Raw genomic sequence first — 9,378 nt, 5'->3', positions numbered from 1 at the left:
CACCGCTTCTGCCAAGTCCTCAGCATGACGCTGGGGCCGTACAAACAGGTGCGGTGGGGGGTCGTCTCAAGAGTTTCAGCACGCAGTGGGCTCACTCGCAAGTGGACCCCTGGATCCTACAAGTAGTATCCCAGGGATACAGATTGGAAATTCGAGACGTCTCCCCCTCGCAGGTTCCTGAAGTTTGCTTTACCAACGTCTACCTCCGACAGGGAGGCAGTATTGGAAACAATTCACAAGCTGTATTCCCAGCAGGTGATAATCAAAGTACCCCTCCTACAACAAGTAAAGGGGTATTATTCCACACTATATTGTGGTACTGAAGCCAGACGGCTCGGTGAGACCTATTCTAAATGGAGTCACTCAGAGCAGTGATAGCGAACCAGGAAGAAGGGGACTATATGGTGTCCCTGGACATCAAGGATGCTTACCTCCATGTCCCAATTTGCCCTTCTCACCAAGGGTACCTCAGGTTCGTGGTACAAAACTGTCACTATCAGTTTCAGACGCTGCCGTTTGGATTGTCCACGGCACCCCGGGTCTTTACCAAGGTAATGGCCAAAATGATGATTCCTCTTCAAAGAAAAGGCGTCTTAATTATCCCTTACTTGGACGATCTCCTGATAAGGGCAAGGTCCAGAGAACAGTTGGAGGTCGGAGTAGCACTATCTCAAGTAGTTCTACGACAGCACGGGTGGATTCTAAATATTCCAAAATCGCAGCTGTCTCCGACGACACGTCTGCTGTCCCTAGGGATGATTCTGGACACCGTCCAGAAAAAGGTGTTTCTCCTGGAGGAGAAAGCCAGGGAGTTATCCGAGCTAGTCAGGAACCTCCAAAAAACCAGGAAAAGTGTCAGTGCATCATTGCACAAGGGTCCTGGGAAAAATGGTGGCTTCTTACGAAGCGATTCCATTCGGCAGATTTCACGCAAGAACTTTTCAGTGGGATCTGCTGGACAAATGGTCCGGATCGCATCTTCAGATGCATCAGCGGATAACCCTGTCTCCAAGGACAAGGGTGTCTCTTCTGTGGTGGCTGCAGAGTGCTCATCTACTAAAGTGCCACAGTTATGCATTCAGGACTGGGTCCTGGTGACCACGGATTCCAGCTTGAAAGGCTGGGGAGCAGTCACACAGGAAAAAAAAAAAAAAAAAATTTCCAGGGAGTGTGATCAAGTCTGGGGACTTCTCTCCGCATAAATATACTGGAGCTAAGAGCAATTTACAATGCTCTAAGCTTAGCAAGACCTCTGCTTCAAGGTCAGCCGGTATTGATCCAGTGGGACAACATCACGGCAGTCGCCCACGTAAACAGACAGGGCGGCACAAGAAGCAGGAGGACAATGGCAGAAACTGCAAGGATTCTTCGCTGGGCGGAAAATCATGTGATAGCACTGTCAGCAGTTTTCATTCCGGGAGTGGACAACTGGGAAGCAGACTTCCTCAGCACGACCTCCACCGGGAGAGTGGGGACTTCATCGAAAAGTTTTTTCCACATGATTGTGCACCGTTGGGAAAGACCAAAGGTGGACATGATGGCGTCCCGCCTGAACAAAAAAACTGGACAGGTATTGCGCCAGGTCAAGAGACCCTCAGGCAATAGCTGTGGACGTTCTGGTAACACCATGGGTGTACCAGTCGGTATATGTGTTCCCTCCTCTGCTTCTCATACCAAAGGTACTGAGAATTATAAGACGTAGAGGAGTAAGAACTATACTCGTGGCTCCGGATGGGCCAAGAAGGACTTGGTACCCGGAACTTCAAGATGCTCACAGAGGACTCAGGGCCTCTGCCGATAAGAAGGGACTTGCTTCAGCAAGTACCATGTCTGTTCCAAGACTTACCGCGGCTACGTTTGACGGCATGGCGGTTGAACGCCGGATCCTAAGGGAAAAATAAGAATTTACTTACCGATAATTCTATTTCTCGGAGTCCGTAGTGGATGCTGGGGTTCCTGAAAGGACCATGGGGAATAGCGGCTCCGCAGGAGACAGGGCACAAAAAGTAAAGCTTTAGGATCAGGTGGTGTGCACTGGCTCCTCCCCCTATGACCCTCCTCCAAGCCTCAGTTAGGATACTGTGCCCGGACGAGCGTACACAATAAGGAAGGATTTTGAATCCCGGGTAAGACTCATACCAGCCACACCAATCACACTGTACAACCTGTGATCTGAACCCAGTTAACAGTATGATAACAGCGGAGCCTCTGAAAAGATGGCTCACAACAATAATAACCCGATTTTTGTAACTATGTACAAGTAATGCAGATAATCCGCACTTGGGATGGGCGCCCAGCATCCACTACGGACTCCGAGAAATAGAATTATCGGTAAGTAAATTCTTATTTTCTCTATCGTCCTAGTGGATGCTGGGGTTCCTGAAAGGACCATGGGGATTATACCAAAGCTCCCAAACGGGCGGGAGAGTGCGGATGACTCTGCAGCACCGAATGAGAGAACTCCAGGTCCTCCTTAGCCAGGGTATCAAATTTGTAGGATTTTACAAACGTGTTTGCCCCTGACTAAATAGCCGCTCGGCAAAGTTGTAAAGCCGAGACCCCTCGGGCAGCCGCCCAAGATGAGCCCACCTTCCTTGTGGAATGGGCATTTACATATTTTGGCTGTGGCAGGCCTGCCACAGAATGTGCAAGCTGAATTGTATTACACATCCAACTAGCAATAGTCTGCTTAGAAGCAAGAGCACCCAGTTTGTTGGGTACATACAGGATAACAGCAAGTCAGTTTTCCTGACTCCAGCCGTCCTGGAACCTATACTTTCAGGGCCCTGACAACATCCAGCAACTTGGAGTCCTCCAAGTCCCTAGTAGGCGCAAGGCACCACAATAAGCTGGTTCAGGTGAAACACTGACACCACCTTAGGGAGAGAACTGGGGACGAGTCCGCAGCTCTGCCCTGTCCGAATGGACAAACAGATATGGGCTTTTTTGAGAAAAAACCCACCAATTTGACACTCGCCTGGCCCAGGCCAGGGCCAAGAGCATGGTCACTTTTCATGTGAGATGCTTCAAATCCACAGATTTGACTGGTTTTAAACCAATGTGATTTGAGGAATCCCAGAACTACGTTGAGATCCCACAGTGCCACTGGAGGCACAAAAGGGGGTTGTATATGCAATACTCCCTTGACAAACTTCTGGACTTCAGGAACTGAAGCCAATTCTTTCTGGAAGAAAATCGACAGGGCCGAAATTTGAACCTTAATGGGCCCCAATTTGAGGCCCATAGACACTCCTGTTTGCAGGAAATGCAGGAATCGACCGAGTTGAAATTTCTTCGTGGGGCCTTCCTGGCCTCACACCACGCAACATATTTTCGCCACATGTGGTGATAATGTTGTGCGGTCACCTCCTTCCTGGCTTTGACCAGGGTAGGAATGACCTCTTCCGGAATGCCTTTTTCCCTTAGGATCCGGCGTTCCACCGCCATGCCGTCAAACGCAGCTGCGGTAAGTCTTGGAACAGACATGGTACTTGCTGAAGCAAGTCCCTTCTTAGCGGCAGAGGCCATAAGTCCTCTGAGCATCTCTTGAAGTTCCGGGTACCAAGTCCTTCTTGGCCAATCCGGAGCCATGAGTATAGTTCTTACTCCTCTACGTCTTATAATTCTCAGTACCTTAGGTATGAGAAGCAGAGGAGGGAACACATACACCGACTGGTACACCCACGGTGTTACCAGAACGTCCACAGCTATTGCCTGAGGGTCTCTTGACCTGGCGCAATACCTGTCCCGTTTTTTGTTCAGACGGGACGCCATCATGTCCACCTTTGGTATTTCCCAACGGTTCACAATCATGTGGAAAAACTTCCCGATGAAGTTTCCACTCTCCCGGGTGGAGGTCGTGCCTGCTGAGGAAGTCTGCTTCCCAGTTTCCACTCCCGGAATGAAACACTGCTGACAGTGCTATCACATGATTTTCCGCCCAGCGAAAAGTCCTTGCAGTTTTTGCCATTGCCCTCCTGCTTCTTGTGCCGCCCTGTCTGTTTACGTGGGCGACTGCCGTGATGTTTTTCCCACTGGATCAATACCGGCTGACCTTGAAGCAGAGGTCTTGCTAAGCTTAGAGCATTATAAATTTACCCTTAGCTCCAGTATATTTATGTGGAGAAAAGTCTCCAGACTTGATCACACTCCCTGGAAATTTTTTCCTTGTGTGACTGCTCCCCAGCCTCTCGGGCTGGCCTCCGTGGTCACCAGCATCCAATCCTGAATGCCGAATCTGCGGCCCTCTAGAAGATGAGCACTCTGTAACCACCACAGGAGAGACACCCTTGTCCTTGGATATAGGGTTATCCGCTGATGCATCTGAAGATGCGATCCGGACCATTTGTCCAGCAGATCCCACTGAAAAGTTCTTGCGTGAAATCTGCCGAATGGAATTGCTTCGTAGGAAGCCACCATTTTTACCAGGACCCTTGTGCAGTGATGCACTGACACTTTTCCTGGTTTTAGGAGGTTCTTGACTAGCTCGGATAACTCCCTGGCTTTCTCTTCCGGGAGAAACACCTTTTTCTGGACTGTGTCCAGAATCATCCCTAGGCACAGCAGACGTGTCGTCAGGATCAGCTGCGATTTTGGAATATTTAGAATCCATCCGTGCTGTTGTAGCAGTATCCGAGATAGTGCTACTCCGACCTCCAACTGTTCCCTGGACTTTGCCCTTATCAGGAGATCGTCCAAGTAAGGGGTAATTAAGACGCCTTTTCTTCGAAGAAGAATCATCATTTTCGGCCATTACCTTGGTAAAGACCCGGGGTGCCGTGGACAATCCAAACGGCAGCGTCTGAAACTGACAGTGACAGTTCTATACCACGAACCTGAGGTACCCTTAGTGAGAAGGGCAAATTTGGGACATGGAGGTAAGCATCCCTGATGTCCCGGGACACTATATAGTCCCCTTCTTCCTGGTTCGTTATCACTGCTCTGAGTGACTCCATCTTGATTTGAACCTTTGAAAGTGTTCAAATTTTTTTAGATTTAGAATAGGTCTCACCTAGCCTTCTGGCTTCAGTACCACAATATAGTGTGGAATAATACCCCTTTCCTTGTTGTAGGAGGGGTAATTTGATTATCACCTGCTGGGAATACAGCTTGTGAATTTTTTTCCCATACTGCCTCCTTGTCGGAGGGATACCTTGGTAAAGCAGACTTCAGGAGCCTGCGAGGGGGAAACGTTTCGACATTCCAATCTGTACCCCTGGGATACTACTTGTAGGATCCAGGGGTCCTGTACGGTCCCAGCGTCATGCTGAGAGCTTGGCAGAAGCGGTGGAAGGCTTCTGTTCCTGGGAATGGGCTGCCTGCTGCAGTCTTCTTCCCTTTCCTCTATCCCTGGGCAAATATGACTCTTATAGGGACGAAAGGACTGAGGCTGAAAAGACGGTGTCTTTTTCTGCAGAGATGTGACTTAGGGTAAAAACTGTGGATTTTCCAGCAGTTGCCGTGGCCACCAGGTCCGATGGACCGACCCCAAATAACTCCTCTTCCTTTATACGGCAATACACCTTTGTGCCGTTTGGAATCTGCATCACCTGACCACTGTCGTGTCCATAAACATCTTCTGGCAGATATGGACATCGCACTTACTCTTGATGCCAGAGTGCAAATATCCCTCTGTGCATCTCGCATATATAGAAATGCATCCTTTAAATGCTCTATAGTCAATAAAATACTGTCCCTGTCAAGGGTATCAATATTTTTAGTCAGGGAATCCGACCAAGCCACCCCAGTTCTGCACATCCAGGCTGAGGCGATCGCTGGTCGCAGTATAACACCAGTATGTGTGTATATACTTTTATATGATATTTTCCAGCCTCCTGTCAGCTGGCTCCTTGAGGACGGCCCTATCTATAGACGGTACCGCCACTTGTTTTGATAAGCGTGTGAGCGCCTTATCCACCCTAAGGGGTGTTTCCCAACGCGCCCTAACTTCTGGCGGGAAAGGGTATACCGCCAATAATTTTCTATCGGGGGGAACCCACGCATCATCACACACTTCATTTAATTTATCTGATTCAGGAAAAACTACAGGTAGTTTTTTCACATCCCACATAATACCCTCTTTTGTGGTACTTGTAGTATCAGAAATATGTAACACCTCCTTCATTGCCCTTAACGTGTGGCCCTAATAAGGAATACGTTTGTTTATTCACCGTCGACACTGGATTCAGTGTCCGTGTCTGTGTCGACCGACTAAGGTAAACGGGCGTTTTAAAACCCCTGACGGTGTTTTTGAGACGTCTGGACCGGTACTAATTGTTTGTCGGCCGTCTCATGTCGTCAACCGACCTTGCAGCGTGTTGACATTATCACGTAATTCCCTAAATAAGCCATCCATTCCGGTGTCGACTCCCTAGAGAGTGACATCACCATTACAGGCAATTGCTCCGCCTCCTCACCAACATCGTCCTCATACATGTCGACACACACGTACCGACATATAGCACACACACACAGGGAATGCTCTGATAGAGGACAGGACCCACTAGCCCTTTGGAGAGACAGAGGGAGAGTTTTGCCAGCACACACCAAAAAACGCTATAATTATATAGGGACAACCTTATATAAGTGTTTTCCCTTATAGCATCTTTTTATATATTTCTAACGCCAAATTAGTGCCCCCCCTCTCTGTTTTAACCCTGTTTCTGTAGTGCAGTGCAGGGGAGAGCCTGGGAGCCTTCCCTCCAGCCTTTCTGTGAGGGAAAATGGCGCTGTGTGCTGAGGAGATAGGCCCCGCCCCTTTTTCGGCGGGCTCGTCTCCCGCTCTTCAACGGATTCTGGCAGGGGTTAAATATCTCCATATAGCCCCCGGAGGCTATATGTGAGGTATTTTTTGCCAAAAAATAGGTTTACATTGCCTCCCAGGGCGCCCCCCTCCAAGCGCCCTGCACCCTCAGTGACTGCCGTGTGAAGTGTGCTGAGAGCAATGGCGCACAGCTGCAGTGCTGTGCGCTACCTTAAGAAGACTGAGGAGTCTTCTGCCGCCGATTCTGGACCTTCTTCTCTTTTCAGCATCTGCAAGGGGGCCGGCGGCGAGGCTCCGGTGACCATCCAGGCTGTACCTGTGATCGTCCCTCTGGAGCTAATGTCCAGTAGCCAAAGAAGCCAATCCATCCTGCACGCAGGTGAGTTCACTTCTTCTCCCCTAAGTCCCTCGTTGCAGTGATCCTGTTGCCAGCAGGACTCACTGTAAAATAAAAAACCTAAGCTAAACTTTTCTAAGCAGCTCTTTAGGAGAGCCACCTAGATTGCACCCTTCTCGGCCGGGCACAAAAATCTAACTGAGGCTTGGAGGAGGGTCATAGGGGGAGGAGCCAGTGCACACCACCTGATCCTAAAGCTTTACTTTTTGTGTCCTGTCTCCTGCGGAGCCGCTATTCCCCATGGTCCTTTCAGGAACCCCAGCATCCACTAGGACGATAGAGAAAAGGCATTCCGGAAGAGGTCATTCCTACCCTGGTCAAAGCCAGGAAGGAGGTGACCGCACAACATTATCACCACATGTGGCGAAAATATGTTGCGTGGTGTGAGGCCAGGAAGGCCCCACGAAGAAATTTCAACTCGGTCGATTCCTGCATTTCCTGCAAACAGGAGTGTCTATGGGCCTCAAATTGGGGTCCATTAAGGTTCAAATTTCGGCCCTGTCGATTTTCTTCCAGAAAGAATTGGCTTCAGTTCCTGAAGTCCAGAAATTTGACAAGGGAGTACTGCATATACAACCCCCTTTTGTGCCTCCAGTGGCACTGTGGGATCTCAACGTAGTCCTGGGATTCCTCAAATCACGTTGGTTTAAACCGCTCAAATCTGTGGATTTGAAATATCTCACATGGAAAGTGACCATGATGTTGGCCCTGGCCTCAGCCAGGCGAGTGTCAGAATTGGCGGCTTTGTCTCACAAAAGCCCATATCTGATTGTCCATTCGGACAGGGCAGAGCTGCGGACTCGTCCCCAGTTTCTCCCTAAGGTGGTGTCAGCGTTTCATCTGAACCAGCTTATTGTGGTACCTGCGGCTACTAGAGACTTGGAGGACTCCAAGTTGCTAGATGTTGTCAGGGCCCTGAAAATATAGATTTCCAGGACGGCTGGAGTCAGGAAAACTGACTTGCTGTTATCCTGTATGCACCCAAAAAATAAGAATTTACTTACCGATAATTCTATTTCTCGGAGTCCGTAGTGGATGCTGGGGTTCCTGAAAGGACCATGGGGATAGCGGCTCCGCAGGAGACAGGGCACAAAAAAGTAAAGCTTTTACCAGATCAGGTGGTGTGCACTGGCTCCTCCCCCTATGACCCTCCTCCAGACTCCAGTTAGGTACTGTGCCCGGACGAGCGTACACAATAAGGGAGGCAATTTGAATCCCGGGTAAGACTCATACCAGCCACACCAATCACACCGTACAACTTGTGATCTAAACCCAGTTAACAGTATGATAACAGAAAGAGCCTCTTAAAGATGGCTCCTTAACAATATAACCCGAATTTGTTAACAATAACTATGTACAGTATTGCAGATAATCCGCACTTGGGATGGGCGCCCAGCATCCACTACGGACTCCGAGAAATAGAATTATCGGTAAGTAAATTCTTATTTTCTCTATCGTCCTAAGTGGATGCTGGGGTTCCTGAAAGGACCATGGGGATTATACCAAAGCTCCCAAACGGGCGGGAGAGTGCGGATGACTCTGCAGCACCGAATGAGAGAATTCCAAGTCCTCTTTTGCCAGGGTATCAAATTTGTAGAATTTTACAAACGTGTTTTCCCCCGACCACGTAGCTGCTCGGCAGAATTGTAATGCCGAGACCCCTCGGGCAGCCGCCCAAGATGAGCCCACCTTCCTTGTGGAATGGGCCTTAACAGATTTAGGCTGTGGCAGGCCTGCCACAGAATGAGCAAGTTGAATTGTGTTACAAATCCAACGAGCAATCGTCTGCTTAGAAGCAGGGGCACCCAACTTGTTGGGTGCATATAGTATCAACAGCGAGTCAGATTTTCTGACTTCAGCCGTCCTTGAAATGTATATTTTTAAGGCTCTGACAACGTCCAACAACTTGGAGTCCTCCAAGTCGCCAGTGGCCGCAGGCACCACAATAGGTTGGTTCAGGTGAAACGCTGATACCACCTTAGGGAGAAAATGCGGACGAGTCCTCAGTTCTGCCCTATCCGAATGGAAGATTAGATAAGGGCTTTTATAAGATAAAGCCGCCAATTCAGATACTCTCCTGGCGGAAGCCAGGGCCAGTAACATAGTCACTTTCCATGTGAGATATTTAAAATCCACCTTTTTCAATGGTTCAAACCAATGGGATTTGAGGAAATCTAAAACTACATTTAGATCCCACGGTGCCACCGGAGGCACCACA

This window comes from Pseudophryne corroboree, chromosome 1 (genome assembly GCF_028390025.1).
Source record: "Pseudophryne corroboree isolate aPseCor3 chromosome 1, aPseCor3.hap2, whole genome shotgun sequence".
Taxonomy (NCBI): Eukaryota; Metazoa; Chordata; class Amphibia; order Anura; family Myobatrachidae; genus Pseudophryne; species Pseudophryne corroboree.
Note: the sequence above shows the minus strand (reverse complement) of the source record.